This window comes from Lissotriton vulgaris, chromosome 6 (assembly GCF_964263255.1).
Source record: "Lissotriton vulgaris chromosome 6, aLisVul1.2, whole genome shotgun sequence".
NCBI classification, from domain to species: Eukaryota; Metazoa; Chordata; class Amphibia; order Caudata; family Salamandridae; genus Lissotriton; species Lissotriton vulgaris.
Window position 1 is genome coordinate 1,373,154,036 of NC_141694.1, and position 21,176 is coordinate 1,373,175,211.

Sequence of the window (21,176 nt, forward strand, 5' to 3'; positions counted from 1 at the left end):
TCTTGTCACTTCGCTAGTAGAAAAGATGTACAATGGGTCACTTGGTGGTTATTAAGCTGTCTAATGCATAACATTAAAATGATAAACATACTTTTGAAACTTTAGCTTTAATTACCAGATATCAAAAACTGACACTTTTTCTGCAACAGTGAAAATCAAAGCACTGCTCCCATAGTTTTCACAATTCGATCTGGTGAAATCTTCATGATAAATTTCTCTATAGTTCTCTTCTCTTGCTTTCTCTTTCTATCTTCTTTTTATATGTACACCTTTCTTGTTAGAGAGTCACCCCTGGCTCTGCACAGTCAGAACAATGGTAAAGGATTATTAGACAGCTAAAGGACAGAGTGGTAAACTGTATAGTTTAGTTAGAGAGGTGAAGTAGAGGTAGAATGGGGATCAAGACAGAGATGAGATAGAGAGATCTGTGGTAGAAATGAGATACCTAGGTGGGAAAGGTAAGCTATTTAGAAAAATACAGAGTTTTAGAGATGTAAAGAGATTGTTATAGAAGGAAATATAGAGAGTAGGGGAATGTGTCAGAGTGAGGTATAGAGAGTTAAGGAGGAGAGGATGTTGAGAGAGGGAGGGGGTACACTGAGAGGGGAGGTAGAAAGACAGCTAATATAGAACTAGGTGAATTGAAAAGACTTCAATAGAGAGATGAGGTAATGAAAAAAGTATGAAGAGTTGCAATGTAGAAAATGTACGGAGATACAGAGGGGTCCAAACTGACAAGAGGCAGAGAAATACAAATGAGGTTATGAGAGCATTAAGGCAGAAAGGTAAATTGAGAGAGGTGAAAGGTAGAAGGAGAGATTAAATGAAGAGAGGAAAGGTGCAGTGGAGACAGGTGAAGAAAAGAAAGAATAGTGAGGTGATGCAGAGGTTGAGAAAGAGGGAGGTAGAGAGAGTAATGTGGTAGGCAATAAAGTACAGAGCCAGAAGAGATAGAGAGATATTTAAAGAGAGACAGAGGTGGAGACATGATGCAAGAAATGTGAGTTGAAATACAAAAGGTAATGGTGGGAGAAATGAGTGACCAAGAAAGAGGAGGTGAATATGGAGAAAGCGGGTGGTAAGAAAGGAGTAATTAAGGAAGGGTGGTAAGGTAGAGGAAACAGAGATAGAAAGGGAGAGAGAGAGGAGGTGGTGAGTTGAGGTAGAAAACAAATGTTGAGGTAAATTGAGAGAATATGATATAGAAAGAAAGATAAAGTGAAGAAAGATATTATAGTGAGAATAATGTGAGGCACAAATAGAAATAGAGTAGAAGGGCTGAGGTAAAAAAAAGCTGTGGTAGAGAGTAATTGGAGAGAGACATGGGAAGATAAAAGGTATTACGAGATGGAGAGAGAGAGGACGGGAGGTGAGGTAAAGAAAGAGGTAGTTTGAAAGAGGTAAAATAAAAGGATGAAACGTACAGATTGGTGAGGTAGAAACAGAGCAGTAGGGTACAGTGAGAGGTCTGAGGAGGACAAAAAGCTGAGGTAGAGAGGGAGAGTAATGAGGTAGCAAGTTGAGACAGGAAAAGAGATGTAGAGAGAGAAAGAGGGCCTAAACTTGGTAGCTACCTTGGAATGGTTTAGTCAATAGCTTATTGTCAAAAGATATTGTCTAATTTAGTTGAATACAACTATAATTAGGATCTCAATCTATTTTAATGGGAGAACATTGAATATCTGCTTTTATGTACTCACTTTTATTTGAAGTTATATTACGTTTTTATGTCATAGGTGTACATAACTAATATTGGAAACAGGGCTCTATAATCTCTACTGCTTGATTTTAGGATGTGAAGTGCATCGTTTGACAAAGTGGACCGCCCACAGAGTAATCCTCAATCTTTTCTAATTGTGTGCAATGAGTCTTATAATATGAGAGGAGTTATTCAACTATGGTCCGCACACCATTTTGAAATATAAGGCTGTAAACACTGTGCATACCACACATTCAGCCTCATGAGTAAGGCTATTCTAAATAGGCACAGAGTAGACATTTAGCATGGTGCACCTTACATGGCCTAACTTCTAGAACTGTGGGTCTATGATGTTGTGAGGTCATCTCGATCTTGGTGGTCATTATAATATGCACTCAAGGATATTCCTTGTATATTAGATATGTGAATGTGCACCTATAACTGTGGTTATTGTTATGTATTGTTTTTATTGCATTTGCAATTTTATGGTCAATTTGACAGAACTAAAGTATTTTGAATTGAATAGATTATCATTGTTTTATCATTCCATGACGGCGATTACCTAGCTTCTCAACGTGGATTCCATGTTGGTGCTTTAAAACAATGACACACCATGTCAATATCATTGCAAGCTGCCTCCCGCTGCTGTGTTTACTTTTCTATTTTTTGCAAAGGTACTCCTTCCACAATTAGATGGCATCATTTTTTTCTGCTTCAATTCTTTTCTTCTATCTTGCGTAGAGGCTGAATTCAAAAAAGAGTCAGTAGATGAATGAGGGTGTGAGTGTGAGCATGCGTGGCAGAGTGCCTGCATAATGACACATTCAGTGCCAAACTCACCATTAACTAAAGAGGCCTTTTCAATTGGAAGCCAAACCTTGTTGCAGTTATAATGGTTTTCATGAATATGATTAAGAGACAGTTTGCAAAATGCAAAAATATCCCGTTAGTAATAATATATCAAACAGAGATTATATTTTATTATTTTGAACAGCAGCACCTGTTGAGAGTGGTGCTCACTCGCTGTTTTTTTGGGTGAAAGAACATATTTTTAATGATTTGCACGCAAAAAACGTACACTGTGTTGAAGTTTCGTTTTTTTTGCTTGCTGCAATGCAGTAGCGGCTGGTCTTCAGTAAAGTGGCGGGTGGGGAACGGATATGGGGTGGTCGTGGATCGACACATGACAAAATAAATTTAAAAAAGAAAATAACACCTGCTCCTCGACGATCGCCGCTCTACCGTTCTTCTCCTTCCTGCTGTGAACGTGCTGAGGCTCCCAGCCACCCCACGGCCAATCCCAGCGCTTCTCTCTCTCATGCTGGTACCAGCATGAGAGAAGCGCTGGGATTGTTGCCTGAGCAGGCTTTTTTTCCGCTCCAAAGGGGACTGGGAGCCTAGGTCTGCTTTTCTCTCCACCTGCAATGCAGCATGGGGTGGGGAGATGTCAATGCGCATGGTATTGGCCTGAGCAGGCTTGTTTTCCGCTCCAAAGGGGACTGGGAGCCTAGGTCTGCTGTTCTCTCCACCCGCAATGCAGCATGGGGTGGGGAGATGTCAATGCGCATGGTATTGGCCTGAGCAGGCTTGTTTTCCGCTCCAAAGGGGACTGAGAGCCTAGGTCTGCTGTTCTCTCCACCCGGCAATGCAGCATGGGGTGGGGAGATGTCAATGCGCATGACGGTTTGGCCATCCTAAAACGGCCGGCCAAACCATCATGTGCAGCAGTGGTGACTACCACTCCCCTTCGAAGGAGTGGCCCCACCCCCAGAGACTCAGCACCATTCAAAGTAAAAATACAGTGATAATAATGCTGTTTTTTCATCATTTTCTTTTTCCTCTCCCTCAGCGGAGGGGGGGTGGTGATCTTCCTCTGCCATAGCGGAAGAGCCGCCGCTGCCAATGAATGTATTCACTTGCTTTTCAGTCAATAGAAAGGGACAGTTCTCATACAGTGCAAGCTGTTGTGCAAACGGAGAGACGAATTGGACAAGAGAGAGAGAGAGTACTGTCACTGCTTGCAAATTAAGCTGCAGAGCTAAGCCACACACCCGTCTTCTGGAAAGCATAGACTTTCAGCTGGTAACCCACAGCGGACTAGTCCATCTCCAAGCACCATACAATCTCTAAACAACCAGTCAGGGGACTCCCGTTGGCAGGGTGAGGGCTGTGCAGATTTGCATGTTCATGGAGCTCCCCACCACCATTGTGTGCATTGAGGATTTCTTCAGGTGTGCAGCTTACCTGAGGGCCTGAAGTCCACTTTTTCTAGGCACTCATCACAACAGCAGCAGAGCCTTCCATGAGCTGCAAGACAGAAGAGAATGTGCAACCTGACTCTTGTTTAGGCAGCCGTGACCCGTGCAGGTAAGAGTGGTGGTGCCAGGTGGGGGGGATTTTGATGAATGATGACAAAGGAAAATGAAATAAAAAAAATATTTTGCCCTCGTCATTGTTTGTCAACCCCCCCCCCCCTCCCACACAAGGCCCATCACTCTTACGTGCATGAGCCTCAGCTGGGTTTAGTGCCATAGAGAAGGGACACGCATGGAACATCTGCATGAAACTAGAATGATGTGGTGGGGATGATGGAACTTGAGCATGGGTAGTGAGGTATGCGGAGGTACGTAATGGAAAATGAGAGGAGGGAGGGAGAGCAGATGAAGCGAAGTGAGAAACAAATTCCCAGGGGCAGAAACAAAGAGCCACCAGGCGCTGCAGTTAGCACAGTACAGGAACTCGAGAGGGTCAGCAGGGAGCAATGAGTGAGAGGGATGGCTGAGAGCAATGCCATGCAGACTCATAGGGGGGAAGTGGAAGTACTATATGTTCCCGTTGAGTACTAAGTTTTAATACAATACAGACATGCAAAAGGAAAAAATAGTTCCCTGGTATAAGGTGTGGAAGGATACCATGCATCCAATTAACCGCATCGCTGCGGCAGTCATTTTTGCGCGGCTTTTTTACAAGAGTTCAGCTCGTCATTCGCACACGCCCCCCATGGCTGATAACGAGCTGAGCTCGTCATCAGCATCGAAGGGGTTAAGACATAGTGAGATCAAAGTACCCCCCTTGCAGGGACATATAAAGGAATAGTGAGGAGAGCCAGTAGGTGCTGGAACAGACAAAGAAACGAATTAAATCATGAGCAAGAGCCAGAACCAAAGCCCACTTTAAACATATGTTAAAGTAGCAGTGACAACAGTTCTGCCAACAGGCGGCAAAAGCTGGAGCAAGACCTAAAAAGCCACCGTATAATGCTGCGCTGTAACTTAATAGGCACGGAAACATTCATAAACTTAAGAAAGGTAAAAGCCTATATATAGAAAGGCTCCTGTCCACTGAAATGTCAGGCCGCGCACTGTGGCGCTGCCTCCTTCTCGGCAGGCGTGCCGAAGACCAGGCGATCTCTGTTAGGCCCTTAATTTGAGAAGTGCGACGCCGAGTAGGGTCTTTTGAATGGCAACACTGAATGGCAATGTCACAATTAAACGTGAGAGAGTGACAGATCCGGACCTCTCGGCGCATAAACCCAACACCCGAATCACCTATGCATGCACTATGTAAACAAGACGCCACATGGAAATGCTAAAACAGGTCCCTGAATTATAAGTATGTCACGAGAAATATGGTTTTGTCGGTACTATGCAAAGTGGAGCAGGACAACGTGAAAGAGTGCCTGCGTGGTAAGAAAACCTATAGATCTATACATCAGGGGTCGACCAGCACTTGAAATTTGCACATTTCTGCAAAGAAAAATGCTGATTTAACAGCACTGATTACTTTAGTCTAATTATATTTTTCAACTGGCTGTTCCGAATTAGGATGTCGTTGATGGTTCCGTGTGTGATATATTTCGTTTAAAGCAAATTTATTCCATAATAAAGTACATCATACCGTGGCGCAGAGTTCCACTCTTCCCTCTGCGTTTGTAGCCTGGTATCTTGACAAGTAAATTAAATTTACTGGTTAAAATGCTTCCATTAGTAATTTTATTAAGTTAATTAATAAATCGTTCTCCCTGAATTTTAACTGCTTGCCTTTCAAGCACAGCTTGGCTTCCTGTTAATCTGGTGCATTTAGCAAGCCTGGTGTGTTCTAGAATTTATCTACAACAAAAACCTTTTCAGTGTTACACTGTTGACTAATAATGTGCTTTGGAAACTGCCTCTCCGTCTTGGCCTTTCTTTAATTAATTTATTTGTTTGACATTTACAGCGTCGTATTTTGAAAATGTCTTAGCCTGGGAATTATTGACCTAAAAAGCAGAGGTGCATTGTCGTTATAGTTAAAAGAGGAAGTGTGGAGGGCAAAGGTAAAACACTTGGACTGTGCACCATTTACTTGTAAGGTTCAATATTCACATTTCATCACATCAATATACAGAACGGCCAGCACTCAGTTGCCAAGCTTATGCTGCCATATGAAACTAATTGGTTAAGGCAGCATGGGGGATATTCCACAATATGGCCGCCCTCATTCCTTGCACCACTCTCCCGCACACAGGGAGTGGGGTACTCAAGCTTAGAGTAGCAAAGGCGCAAGTAGGCATTACACGTCTCAGCTTGGGCGAGTGCTGAGACTATGGGTCAGATTTACAAGCCTCTTGCGCCATATTTGCGTCACTTTTAACATGGGAAAAGTGACGCAAAAGTGGCGCAAGGTGCTTGTAAATCTGCCCCTATATACATAACCCAAGTGCAAACCAGGCTACGTGCAGGAAATAGACGCCCAAGCAAGAGCGAAGAGTAAAACTAAAAGAACTTTACCCAGCTCTTTGCCAACTAACTACAGCACCAATGTTGCCTGTGACCGAACCCCACCTGCCCCTTGGGTCACACATGAGACACTTCATCACCCCATAAGTCCTTCGTGACTCGGTAAAAACCTGTCATGGCACCACTGTACTTTTTTGAACACCTTACACAGAATACAGATAACAGTTATCATACTGGTCCATGCCACGCACTCACAGGAGTCCACCTGAGACAAAAACCAATATGAATTCACCAGGGACACATGTAAAATTCATGGGCCTTATTTATGAGAAGTGACGCATCACTGAATGAAAACAGCAATGCATCACTTCTCAGTGCACCCTCCTTGCGATATGATAGATGCGTCATATTTACTGTATGGCGTATCATGTCGCAAGGAATGACAGGCAGGTTTAAGTTATTGATGCAGTAGCGTCCTAGAAGTAGCGCACTGAAATCTTATAGATGTCAATGCACCGCTTCTACAAGGCTTGGATGCGGGGGAACGCCAACCCTGCATACATTATACCTGACGCAGGTATAATGTGACACAGGGGTTTACAAAGTGACGCATCTGCCTAGATTGTAAATAGCAAAAAACACAGTTGATGGACAGAATGCAGACCAATGTCTTACATTCACCCCAGTACAAAGATCTGGGCCTAAATCCATCGTTTTTTTGCACTCCACACCACCCTAGGTCTGACACTGGCTATATGCAAATCAGCCTTGACCCTGTGCCTCATGGGAACAGTCCAGCCCGAACTACCAAGCAATGTCTTTCGTAGACCGGAATCAAGCATCCAAAGACCGGTTTCTGGCTATCAGCCTTCTTCAGCCTGGATAGCTTGACTACAGTGATGTGGAGAGCCTGGGACTCACGTCTGAGCATACCCAGCCCACTCGGGGTGAAAATTGCAAAAAAAACAGTTGATGGACAGAATGCAGAACAATGTCTTACATTCACCCCAGTACAAAGATCTGGGCCTAAATCCATCGTTTTTTGCACACCACACCACTCTAGGTCAGACAATGGCTATATGCAAATCAGCCTTGACCCTGTGCCTCATGGGAACAGTCCAGCCCGAACTATCAAGCCATGTCTTTCCTAGACCGGAATCAAGCATCCAAGGACCGGTCTCTGGCTATCAGCCTTCTTCAGCCTGGATAGCTTGACTCCAGTGATGTGGAGAGCCTGGGACTCACATCTGAGCATACCTAGCCCACTCGGGGTGAACATTGCAAAAAACACAGTTGATGGACAGAATGCAGAACAATGTCTTGCATTCACCCCAGTACAAAGATCTGGGCCTAAATCCATCGTTTTTTTTGCACTCCACACCACCCTAGGTCAGACAATGGCTATATGCAAATCAGCCTTGACCCTGTGCCTCATGGGAACAGTCCAGCCCGAACTACCAAGACATGTCTTTCCTAGACCGGAATCAAGCATCCAAGGACCGGTTTCTGGCTATCAGCCTTCTTCAGCCTGGATAGCTTTACTCCAGTGATGTGGAGAGCCTGGGACTCACGTCTGTAAATAGGGCGCAACGTGGTGCATTTTTTACGTCGCTTGTGCGTCACAAAAAGTGAAGCACCCATGGCAGAAAAGTAACACACGGTCTCATAAGTAAGGCCCCATGTACCTTACTAATTTACTGACAAAGTGACACATACATTCATCTGGGGTCCTGTAAATATTGAACAGAATCCAACATCGAAAATCACTTCAAAAAATGTAATTTCTTTTCAATGTAAAACATATGGACAGCACTTTCCCAGAACACACAGCAAATGATCTAGACGCCACATTCCTCACAAGCACACAGCGGATCTACTCAATGGCATTATGAGCAATTATATGCAAAGCCTCGCAATGACATCAGCAACATATAATAATGGATTTATTTAAAAAAGTACACCATGAAATTAGGATCAAAGAACATAAACTTGTCAGTAACACATGCTGTTGAAAAGTTAAGACATGCAGGGAACATTCTCACAACAAAAATAACTGTACTGTCAACTTAAACTGGGTCTGTGAAATTTATAGAGTCAGAAAAGCTTCAAAATGCCCCTCTCTACTATGTAGCAAGTAAGAAAACCCCATCTAAATGTTTAGGGTACACTTCCTTTCATTAAAAAGCAGTTTAGCATGTCTACAATGAAAGCACGACGAAGCGCTGACAGCATTAGGAAGTGCTCAACAATCAAAAAGGCCATACAGATTTGTTTTTTTAGTAGATTTTTTTGATCCCGCCCAGCCAATTAGTTCTCGAGGGTCATCTATTTTATTTTAGGTTTTTGTATTTTTAGAAAAACATTGAACAATTTGATTATGTATGTCATCAAACATATGATGACATACATAATCAAATAGTTCAATGTTTTTCTAAAAATACAAAAAACTAAAATAAAATAGATGACCCTCCAGAACTAATTGGCTGGGCGGGATCAAAAAAATCTACTAAAAACACAAATCTGTCTGGCCTTTTTGTTTGTTGAGAATATTAGAGTGGTCCAAGCCTGTTCAGACACAGGACCCAAACCTTTGTTCTTGCCCAGCATTAGGAAGTGGGCGGCTAGTGGTAGACTGGCATGAACTCCTCTTTAATTGTCCCTTTCTGCTTTTGAAGGGCCCTCACCCACCCTGCCACAAGCCAAACCAAGGCTGGGATACTAAACAGCTGTTTAATCCGGACATTCTGTCATTATGGACCCCAATGTACCCCCAATATAGGCCTAGGTAGCTATACGACATTTACCTACATTTGTCCTACCTTGTTCTACATAACAGCTCTGGTGCTGACCTTTTAACTTGTTCTGTGCCAAATAAATGTTGTGTGGCTTTCTTCAAAAACTAGCCTCATTTATTATGCATGAGGATTCTTAGTATCACACAGCAGGGTTACCAACTTCTGTATAATAACTGTAAAAAAGTCCCCCCTATCGTCGCCATTGGATGACAGGCCAACAATACCATTACACATCTAGAGTGAGCCCCTGAGGGGGTACCTTTTGGGTATAAAAGAACCACTTCTCCATTAGGCAAACCGGAGGAGAAGCTTCCATGCTGAAACAAGACGCTGGGGTCCCTGCTCGCAGAAACTCCAGCACTTGATGGACTGGCATCCTTTGTGGGGTGTCCACCTCAAGAGCAAAACAAGGTCTTTTGTTCTCTCCCATCAGATAATGGGGTTGTGTTTTTCCTAGGGGGATTCTTGGCTTTACACCCACGTACATGCTAGGTACACTTAGATTGGGTCCGCATAGTAGGAGTACACCTGATTACTGCCACATATCTATATGCTTGCATATGTTCACTGTTTTAGCACCATTGTAGACTACTACCTTTTATTTACTCTGTTGGTGCTCACAATCTTATCTGTTTCTATCTAATAATTGTCGCAGCAAACATGTTTTATACTAGAATGACGCTGGTTCAATAAATGCTTATTGAAAACATCCCCATTGTTTATTCTGCGTATCTCTCTGAGACTAAGTGAGCATGAGTGAGTGTGCGAAAAGTGAAGTACTGTTTCCACAATCCCTGAGGGGTCAGGGCTGTCATGCTCAACAGTTGCCAGAAACTATTTATTCCTTGGTAAGGTTGGGGGCTTATAGTGGCACTGAGAGCCAGCTGGTCAACATGTGAACATATCCTTTGGGTGTGTCTGGAATCAGTTTGGACACCGATCCCAAAGTTTTTGTTGTCTGAATGCACAGATCCTATATAGATTTATAGCAACTACACGCCACAGTCCTTCAAATCTGTGTTTCAGATATTAAAAAGACAGCTGGACACAGAATATGAGCATTGGATTATTGCAGCTCGCACATGAGTCTTGGAATGGCCAACTTTCCATTACCACATTGGCCCTCATTACTAGTGCCTGATTGAGAAGGTGGTTATTATTGCACCTTTTAAAATTCGCTAACACCGAGTTCAGATTTTAAAAGGATGCCTTATTATAAGTTGTAGCCCTTTAGAATGAGGCATAATATTCTGAATCAGTATTTAACACACTGAATACCCCATGTTATGCCATTATTATGGGCCTTTTTCTCCCAATACATTTTAGCAGGTTTGACCTGCCAGAATGTTTCAGGGGAAAACCCTGAGAGTGTGACCATTAGCACATAATCCCTGTGCAAACATGTGTATGCCCAGTTATTGGAATTTAGCCCTGCACTTGCAACCCTGGAATAGTCAGACAATTTAGGCATTCTGGGACAGTTTATGCAAATCGAGAAATAATAAGATGTTTGTTGCGGTGAGAGTCATGGGGTAAATTTATGAGGTCTCATTCTATAAACCACTCGTCTAAAACAGGTCCTAAAACACATTGCTTGGTCGCTTATTGAGCTTATTGAGTGTGATTAATTTATAGTGTTCGGCATGGGTAACACCTCTTACACAGCCCAACAAAAGATCACTTAATCTACTTGATTGTTTTCTGCATTATATAAAAATATTGTTAGATCTTAGAAACATACTCAATATAGATATTGAAAGCTAATTAACATCATTGACAGGGCTTTTAGGTCAGCAAGTCACTTGCGTGGGCAGACAACAGAACCATAGGTGGTCCAGTGGGTCCTTTTTAGCCACGCATTTAGGACACTTTATAATTAATATTCTCTTTACCACCTTATATATACATGTTAAAAATAAACACATTATTCTGAATCTGTATAGGACCTACAAAACAGTGGCATTTCCATTGACCTTTCTATTAGATTCTGAGTCACCCAATCGTGGTCTAGAGGGCTAGTTTGAAACTGTGGAACAAGGGGGCTTGTTTTTTCATTCTGAGACATCCCATTTGACCGAATTGTATGCTTTTGAGCAAATCACTCTTGGAATTTATGCCTCTGTTTCCTTTTATTTGGCCAGAATGGGAGTATTGGCAACTGTCAGATAAAAGAAAAATGGAACTGGCTATTACTGGGTGTAAAACTGTGCCCTGCCTCATGCCATTTTCTTCAAAATGCGATATGGTGGCAAACTAAGTACCTTTGGGGCAAGTAATAGTGTGCTGTGCTTTCGGGTCTCCTACAAACTATTTGATGTTTGGCAAATTATACTTTCCCTGTGCTTCTGTCCACTAATCTGAAAATATGTAAGGACTCTGGAACAGGCATAATGGAAGAAGTAAACAAGAAATTCATATTCCCACACATGATCCAGAATGATTTTAATTCAGTTTAATGGAATGTGGCCATTTTCTATATGGAAAACACAAAAAATAACTGTGGGTCTTAAAATATAACAACTATGTGTGTGAGAATGGCTATATATAAGCTTAGAATGTAAGCAAACTGGACAAATACCTATTGTGAGTAAGTGTCCATCAGTTACTGTTCCTGTACCGCCCAATTCATCATATGGTCTACTCCACAGTAGGTAGTCCAGATTAACCAACTCAAAGATGTTATTGGGAGATGGTTAATATTGATGAGGTAGTTTATAGGGTGATAGTTAGATGTTGTTTGTAACTGAAAAGCAGTGCAAAAGTGATTGGTGAATAGTGATAAAAAAAGGAATGTGTATTATAGTAAAATTGGATAGTGAAAGCAATATAACTTTGTTCTGGAGCCGTGCACTTCCAACAATAAAAACAAATAGAGTGCAAACAAGTCAGATAGTTTTAACAAATAAGTACTGACTGGGTTATCTGGTCGACATGTTTCTGCGGACATTTAAAGGTCCACATTGGTACCTGCCGCTTCCTCAGGACCCTTAATTGGTTGCTACTGCTTATGTGATAAAAAACAATCGTGAACAAAATGGTAAATGTCACCTGTTCACATCTGGATTCCCTCCTGGTAAAGTAGAAGAATTCCAGAGGTCGAGTTGCCATAACACACACACATAGACAGCAAGAACAAAAATAGGAAAACATACCATCATTAGTACGAATTACCACCATCATTATTAAAATATTGTTCTTGCATGACAATTGAATTGAGTATTATAAAATCAAAATAGGCTCATCTTTGATTCAAGGGGGAAGCGCTTCCGCCTCACCTGGCAAGCAGCTCAGGATAAAGGAGCCCCGCTCTATAGTAAAGGAATATTTAAAAAATATTAAAAAAAATATAATAATATGCTTGTGATGACCTATGTGGTCACCCTGCAGTTAGACACTCAAGGGGTCAAAACAGTGTGTTTAATCCTGACTAAAACATGGTCCTATTATCTATTAGGAATAGGATGTCTAGTTGTGATTGTGCGCAGAGCGTTTCTTGATATTAGATGGAATAATGGTTCCTGTTCATAGAAAGAAAGACCAAATTATTAATGCGTCCATTTCGTGTTACGATGTAGACTAATGCAGTTTCTTGTTATTTATTTGTCAGCTAACGTGTCCTTTACACGAAGCGTTTCTTGGATGAGGGCGTTGTCCTTAAAGAAACAACGACTTTGTGCAAGGATCTGAATATTGAACCTCTGTCGAAGTACGACTCGACTTTGTTCGTATTTTGAATTTAAAAAAATATATACAACTCGTTTTTTTGCGTGTATTTTCACTTAAACGCTGCAGTTAGTAAAACGTGACCTGGCAGCGAACCTGCATCGTGATCAGAGGCCACTCACCTCTCACCCCTCAGATAGAGAGTTCGGTTCGTACGCGCATTCAATAGACTGCGTGAAATGTTATTTGGAAGCATAAATCGCTTGATGCTCGGGTTTAAAATCAAACCGCATTTGTGCTTCTCGATATGGGCTATGAACTCGGGTGCGTGTAAGTGTGCACAATAGACCTTATTAGCGTTTAAACTCGGGTTAGTAACAGAGTACAATTAGAAACTGCATTTCCTGCGCGCATTTAAACAGAAATCTCTGAGTATTGTGTTCTCCTTACCTCTCCGTCGGTACTCCTGGCAGCCTACTGGGCTGTATGGGTAGGTACCGCAGTAGAGGTCTGTCACTTCCTTATTGACAGTGGCTCATTTCCCATTGGATGTCTCCACCCACATGACACCGCAGTTGTTTTTGGGAGGTGTAGTCCACAAGATCTTATTCATTCCCATTGACCCTGTGTATGATTTAGTTACACTCCTGTTAACATGTGATGCCCAGTGATCTTAGAATCCATCGTTCCCTTCTGGAATAACAACATGAAAATCCCCAAATGAAAGGCCACATTTTTCAATTTATACATAAATTAGCGAGGCAGGTGTGAAGAGAGTGTTTATGACTACCTATATGTATAATTGGGATCAATCGTTTTAATTTAAGATAGACAACAGCTTGGTTGTTACACAGAGGGGTCTATCATCTTATGTCCAGAGGGGTATTTTTCATTCAGTTACACAGAAAAAATAGTTTGAAACTGTCGTTTCATAGTGACATCCAAGGGATGTCTTCATTGAGGCCTGCTTTATCACAATTTAACTTGTAGACCCATTTTTGCTCTATCATGAAGAGGTGTTTAGACACGTCCGTTATGTGTGCCGGGATGTTAGGTTGTTCAAACACAGTCCATTCAAACTCAGTTGGTTTATGCCCTGCTTCTTTATCACATAAGCAATAGCAACCAATTAAGGGTCCTGAGGAATCGGCAGGTACCAATGTGGACCTTTAAATGTCCGCAGGAACATGTCGACCAGATAACCCAGTCAGTACTTATTTGTTAAAACTATCTGACTTGTTTGCACTCTATTTGTTTTTATTGTTGGAAGTGCACGGCTCCAGAATAAAGGTATATTGCGTTCACTATCCAATTTTACTATAATACACATTCCTTTTTTCATCACTATTCACCAATCACTTTTGCACTGCTTTTCAGTTACAAACAACATCTACCTATCACCCTATAAACTACCTCATCAATATTAACCATCTCCCAATAACATCTTTGAGTTGGTTAATCTGGACTACCTACTGTGGAGTAGGCCAGATGATGAATTGGGCGGTACAGGAAGAGTAACTGATGGACACTTACTCACAATAGGTATTTGTCCAGTTTGCTTACATTCTAAGCTTACACATAGCCATTCCCACACCCATAGTTGTTATATTTTAAGTCCCACAGTTATTTTTTGTGTTTTCCATAGTCTAAAGGGGGATTATAACTGTGCTTAGATCGTTAAATATTCCCTCGGACCCTCTTCCAACTCTTTTGTTTTATTGCATTTTCTATATGTACATCTCTAAAGCAGAACATGATCCTGACCCTGCATTTTTCAGAAACGCTCTTGTCCTCCCTTCCAGCCTCCGACAGCCACCTCTTTCATAGTTCATGCAGGTATGACAGGGAGAAAGTACTCTGCCAGGTAGCTTGAAGTGTCCTGCCTGGCAGCTCTAATCATCCACTATTGGTTGTCCTATGAGTGTCAAATAGTAAGACTTTTAGCATCTCAAGTGGTTCACTGTGAACAGCTGGAATAGCAAATCAGCATAAAATGGGAATGACCACCCTAAATAGACTGTGAGCACAATCCATATCCAAGCATGAACACCTATGCAACACTTAGGCAAAACTTCACAAACGTTCATGCCTCATGAACGACCATGTTTTCCAAATGATCATTGCTTAGATTGAAACGTGTGAAAATGTGCAGCTGCACAAAGGGCTGGACAGGCTTTTATTCCACTTGGCATTCCCCTGGTGGATCGGAGACCTTGGAGGACAGTTTTGAGAGCCAAGCGCCTTCCTGATTCCTCTGCCTTTTCCCCATCTCCCAGAGGTTAATTGTAAGAGGCATGGGGAGGCTTCAAAAGAGAGATGAAGAGAGGGAGGATGGGTATGGTAGAGAGAAAGTGATCAGAGAGTGGAAGTAATGAGGATAGAACATGCACAAATCTTTGTTCCTGATGCATATATTACAACTAGTTTACAAAAAAATATCAGGGCATATTTACAATGCCCCTGTGGCACTTTTATGCCACCAGAGCATCACTTCTGTGACATTCCAGAGGCGCAGAGTGCTGGCCCATATTTACAAGGCCACGCAAATCCACCTTGCGTGGAAGGGGCGTTCCAGGAGTGTTTATGTGGTTGTTCCCACACAACACCCATGGTTTTTGACACTGCCCCAGATTTACAAGATAGTGTAAATCTGGGGCAGTGCCAAACTAAGAGGCAAATTACCAACAACTAGCGATAATTATCGCTATGTTGATTTAGCGGCGATATTTTTATCGCCGAGCTGTGGCGATTTTTATCGCTTAGGAGCCTTGCTATTATCAAGGTTTATCTCCTAAGCGATAAAAATCGGCCGAAATGCATGAATATCGCTGACAAGTCAGTAATATTCATGCATTACCGAGCTTATGCTCTTAGCCATGTTATCCACCTACCATTGGATAACATGGCTAAGAACTGCTCAGAGGCAGGTGTTAGCTTTTGGAGATATTCGCACTTAGTGCAAATATCTCCAAAAGTTGGTAATAGGAGATAGCGATGTTAGTGACTGTTTCCAGTCGCTAACATCTTGTCACGCCCACTTTGCATGTCATTAGTGATAAATATCACTGATATGCAAAGCGGGGCCCAAGATGGTCGCTATCTCCTACTAGCTGTCGCTAACTGGTGTTAGCGACAGCTAGGTAATAGGGAGATCATTTTATCTTCGCTTTCTTGGCTTTTAAAGCCCAAAAAGCGGAGATAAACCCCCTTGATAATATGCCCCTAAGTCTTCCCAAGACAGGCGTAATTCTTTCCTCTTTCCACTTGTGCTGCATTCTGCAGCACACATAGAACAAGGGAAACACATCCTTTGATTGTTTTTGTGCAGGAATGTGTATCTCCCTGCACAAAAATAATTATTCCATTATTGGTGCTGAGCGACATATTTTGCGCCAGCACTGGCAAAAAAAAAACATGAATGTGCTGTATCTTGTAGATACGGCGAATTCTGGCCTTTTTCTTTTGATGTAGGGCAGTGCAGTTCGGAGGCTTGCAGCCTCCCTAGGCCAAAATATTGTAAATATGCCCCACGTTTGTACATTTTTAAAGCATGTCCATCGCCCTTCCCTCTAGGCTACTATCATGCTGGGCGCACGTCACATCGGCTATGTCAGTCCGAACGGGTTCAGTGTGTCCGGCAGATAAGTGAATGATCTGTGGTCAGTCAGGGAGCAGCACCATCAATTGTAAATCCACCTTGAATGGCCTACTTTATCTGAAATCAATACAGTCTTCTGTTCGAAGTCTGAAATAGATGGAGTCTTTTACGGCCCTAATAACTTAAGCATTTTATTGTTTGACATAAGCGAGCTACTGGGAATTTCTTGGAAAAGCGTCTCAGTGGTTGCAACAAACACAGAGAACTCCTTACAGTTAGGAATCTACCGATCAGGCTCCAGGGTCATTTGGTTCAAAATACGGTGTAAACTAAAACATGCAGTGAAGAGGAAAAAAATATGATCCGATTACGAAATCCACATTTCTCAGAGGTCAAAAAACTGTTGAGACTACGGGATTTCGCACAGGAAGACGCTCAAAAAGAAATGGTGCTGAAAGTCAAAGGGACACTACCACAACAAGCCAGCTGAAATCCAGAATCACCCACAAGCAAGAGACGGGCTACGGAAAAACATCTGCCAAAACAAATGACAAAAGCACAGCCCCAAACAGTTTCATAGAATGCAATAGAGGCACAGCAGTATTCACTGATATTTGTCTGTAATGTATCATATCATTTACACTGGCGGGGTCGCAGAGTGCTTTAACTTGCATTGGATACCTGAGCACCCTTTCAGAGTACATGGCTGAAAACAGTGTTGCTTGTAGACCTACCTTGAAGGTTTAGGGTGAGATTGATGAAGTTTAGAGAGTTGGTCAAACATACATTTAAGCATTACATCCATCCCATTCTTGCATACCACAGAATGTGCCATAGGGTGGTGGGTATGCCCAGCTGTGTGTCCTGTGCACTCTGTGCTACTATAACCAAGCAACCTCTGGGTGCTGAACTCTCATCAGGGCAAAACTGGTCCTGGGCTTATTGTGTTCCAGTTCAGAGAAGACCTAGACTGGCAGTTGGGATGGACTGTTCTTACTGAAGCAGGGTCAAGACTGATTTGCATATGACTGGGTCCAAACTGTGGTGGCATGGTGTGCAAAATATCAATGGATTGGGATGTGGCCCGATTGATAACCAGAGGCGGGTGCCGCTCGTAGTCGCTTCTGTCCGTGGATTCTGAGACTGCTGTCTAACAGAGGATTGGAGAAGCTTTTTGCCTTGCTGGGTCCTAAGTGCGCTTCCTGCTGATCGACGGGAGACCGGGACTGCGAGGCCCACCAGACAGTGCGTTCTAACATCTCGCTCTCGCACACCTGCCGCCTCTTCCCGGGTCTCCTCCCCTCACCTGCCTGCTTGTTTAAAGACGACTCGCGGCCCCCGCTCCGCGGGTGCCGCTCGTAGTCGCTTCTGTCCGTGGATTCTGAGACTGCTGTCTAACAGAGGATTGGAGAAGCTTTTTGCCTTGCTGGGTCCTAAGTGCGCTTCCTGCTGATCGACGGGAGACCGGGACTGCGAGGCCCACCAGGCAGTGCGTTCTAACATCTCGCACACCTGCCGCCTCTTCCCGGGTCTCCTCCCCTCACCTGCCTGCTTGTTTAAAGACGACTCGCGGCCCCCGCTCCGCGGGTGCCGCTCGTAGTCGCTTCTGTCCGTGGATTCTGAGACTGCTGTCTAACAGAGGATTGGAGAAGCTTTTTGCCTTGCTGGGTCCTAAGTGCGCTTCCTGCTGATCGACGGGAGACCGGGACTGCGAGGCCCACCAGACAGTGCGTTCTAACATCTCGCACACCTGCCACCTCTTCCCGGGTCTCCTCCCCTCACCTGCCTGCTTGTTTAAAGACGACTCGCGGCCCCCGCTCCGCGGGAGCCGCTCGTAGTCGCTTCTGTCCGTGGATTCTGAGACTGCTGTCTAACAGAGGATTGGAGAAGCTTTTTGCCTTGCTGGGTCCTAAGTGCGCTTCCTGCTGATCGACGGGAGACCGGGACTGCGAGGCCCACCAGGCAGTGCGTTCTAACATCTCGCACACCTGCCGCCTCTTCCCGGGTCTCCTCCCCTTCAGCCCTCGGCTTCGTACTTTAGGCGAACTCTGCGCGCGTCAGCGGGACGCGTCAGCGGGACTCATCCCGGGACAAAGCCCGGACTAAGGGCGGACCCTCTGAGACCCTCCGAGAACCGAGGAGACTGGACTGGGCACGTCACTTCGCCTCTGTTGTACCTGACTGTTACCAAACAGTAAGACTATAATTCCCAGAAATACCTGCACTCCTTTCTTTTAATTGTGCACTATATTCTCGTGATTCTGCTTGTTCTGGATATTGGATAACCTTTAGGATTTCACATCTCTCACTTTTAACAATGCCAAAGAAGAATGTTGTGATGGGGGGTAATTCTATTGAAAACTATATGGTACAAGTAGTGTCAAAGATAAATACCGAAAGGAGACAATCTTTAGGTCTCAGTCATTCCCCCAATTTATCTCCTTTAAGCCCTTCACTAGATTCACCCTGGTTAGATATTCCATCTCAGGCCGAGGGAAGTTTTATCCTAGACTCCGAGGCGCTTGAAAATGGTCCGTTAAACGTGAGTATAGCTCAGGACCAAGATACAGCCACAATCAATGTCTCGGACTCACAGATAGTAGACCCTGAAGAACATCATACTGTACAAGTCAGTGAGCAGACAACTATAGAAGCCAATCCTCCCGTTCTAGCTCCAGCTGCTCGAGCGATTAGAAAGTGTAGAAAAATCCAACTACCTCGCGGTGGAGTTAGTATAGGGAGGAAGAGGGCTGCGTCACCACTGAGAAGCAGGGAAAAAGGTAGGAGGAAATTAGAAGAGGATGATAAATTAAATATGGAAGAGGAGCTTATTTCCAGGTTGGTAGATATAATTGACACTAAATTCAGAGTCTTAATTAAACCGGTTGTGGCCAAACTGGATAAGTTAACCGCAGACGTAAAAAAGCTGGGAGTAGATCAAAAGAAGTTATTGGAAGAAGTGTCTAACATATCTGGTTCAGTTAAAAATTTGGCCATACCTGTAAAAGAGGTACTTGGCCACCAACCAGATGCAGGCACAATTCCTAATATTACAAGGGTAAATCTTCCAGACCAGACACTAAACACTGTATCCACTCAGTCGCCGTCAAGGGATATCCACCCCCCACAACCACGAGGTACAACTCCACCAAGAGCAGGAGAAGATATACTTCACTTTATTGAGGACGCAGCCCCTCTAGTGCTGGTTTTAGCAAATGCTCCCCCCTTAACACCGGACCAAACTGAATCACCCACGGGGCTAACAAGTAAAGCCTTGCACTGGCTATCGGGCAATATGCGGTTGGCCCCTTGGGGGAAGCAACAACTAGCTAGAGATATTAAATCAGCCAGAAGGGTCACTTGGATAGGCCAAAACCCCAAAAAATTTAAAGGCGACTGCATAATTATAAATTTTGTAAACTCTGCAGTCTTACCAAGTATCCTTCCAAACATTCTACCACCACAACGAAGGAGTGGTACTATTATTCCTCTCACCCTGGAATTTTTTGGTAAGAAACAAAGGAGCATGACATACCCTAAGCCTAATCATACCTATACTAGACCAATATGGCCAGAAAAAACAAACGGTTGGGGCTTTGAAGTACCAGCAAACAACTGGGGCTATAGTAGGGACGGATATGACCAACAACCACGACTATATCATACAGATCCCTATTATTTTAATATCCCCACTTCAAATAGGTATGATATTTTCTCTGCGGAGGGAGGGCTGGATGGGGTAGAATGACTACCAGAAGACGTAGGCACAGTGAATGTGAATACTTGTAGTACTGTAATCCCTACTACTAACCCTCCTGTAACAGAGAGCTTGAATGTAACACAGTGTGGAGGTCAAAAATGTTTGGAGGGACTTCTATTGTTATCATGGAACATAGCCGGACTCTCTGACAAAATGCAAGATAAAGACTGGCTGCATTATGTTAAAAAATATTCCATAATATGTTTTCAAGAAACTTGGGTAGTAGGGAGAAACCTATACATTGAGGGATATCAGAGTTTTATAATCCCGGCAACACCATCTGCAAGTGGAAGAGCTAAAGGGGGTTTGGCCATTTTTGTTAGTTTGTCGCTTATATGTCAGAAGACTGAACATAAATCTGGTAACAAAAACATTCAGGTTTTGGAATTTAGAAGGGGTAAAATCCAATTTGCACTGATTAATTTTTATAATTCTGTGAACCAGGCTGGAGATTGCAACATAGAAACTTTACGTGATTTGCTAGGGGCAATTGATAGCTCTCTGCCATGCTCTAAAATACTAGTAGGTGATTTTAACACACATTTATGTGGGAACCCTAGTGTGGGACCTGTTGGCCAGATGGGGTGTAACAGAATGGAAGGAATACACTTTGAACACTCGCGGAGGGGTACAGGGTTAAATGAATTAATGAATGAAAACAACTTGTTCACTGCAATGTCGACTGTACCCGATCAAGCTGTATTCCCAATCCCCACTTATAAAGGCCATGCAACAGGCACTTATATAGATCACATCCTCCTCTCAGTTGACTTTGTTAATATCATCGAGGAGTTTAGGATCCTCGCGAGTATTTATAGCGACCATAACCCTTTGTGCATTACTTTGGGCATGAGTTTACTTGAAAAACACATCCCTCGCGAGGACCGTGGCCTTTTAGAATGCATAAATGGGAAGCGTCGCTTAAAATGGACTATGGTGGATA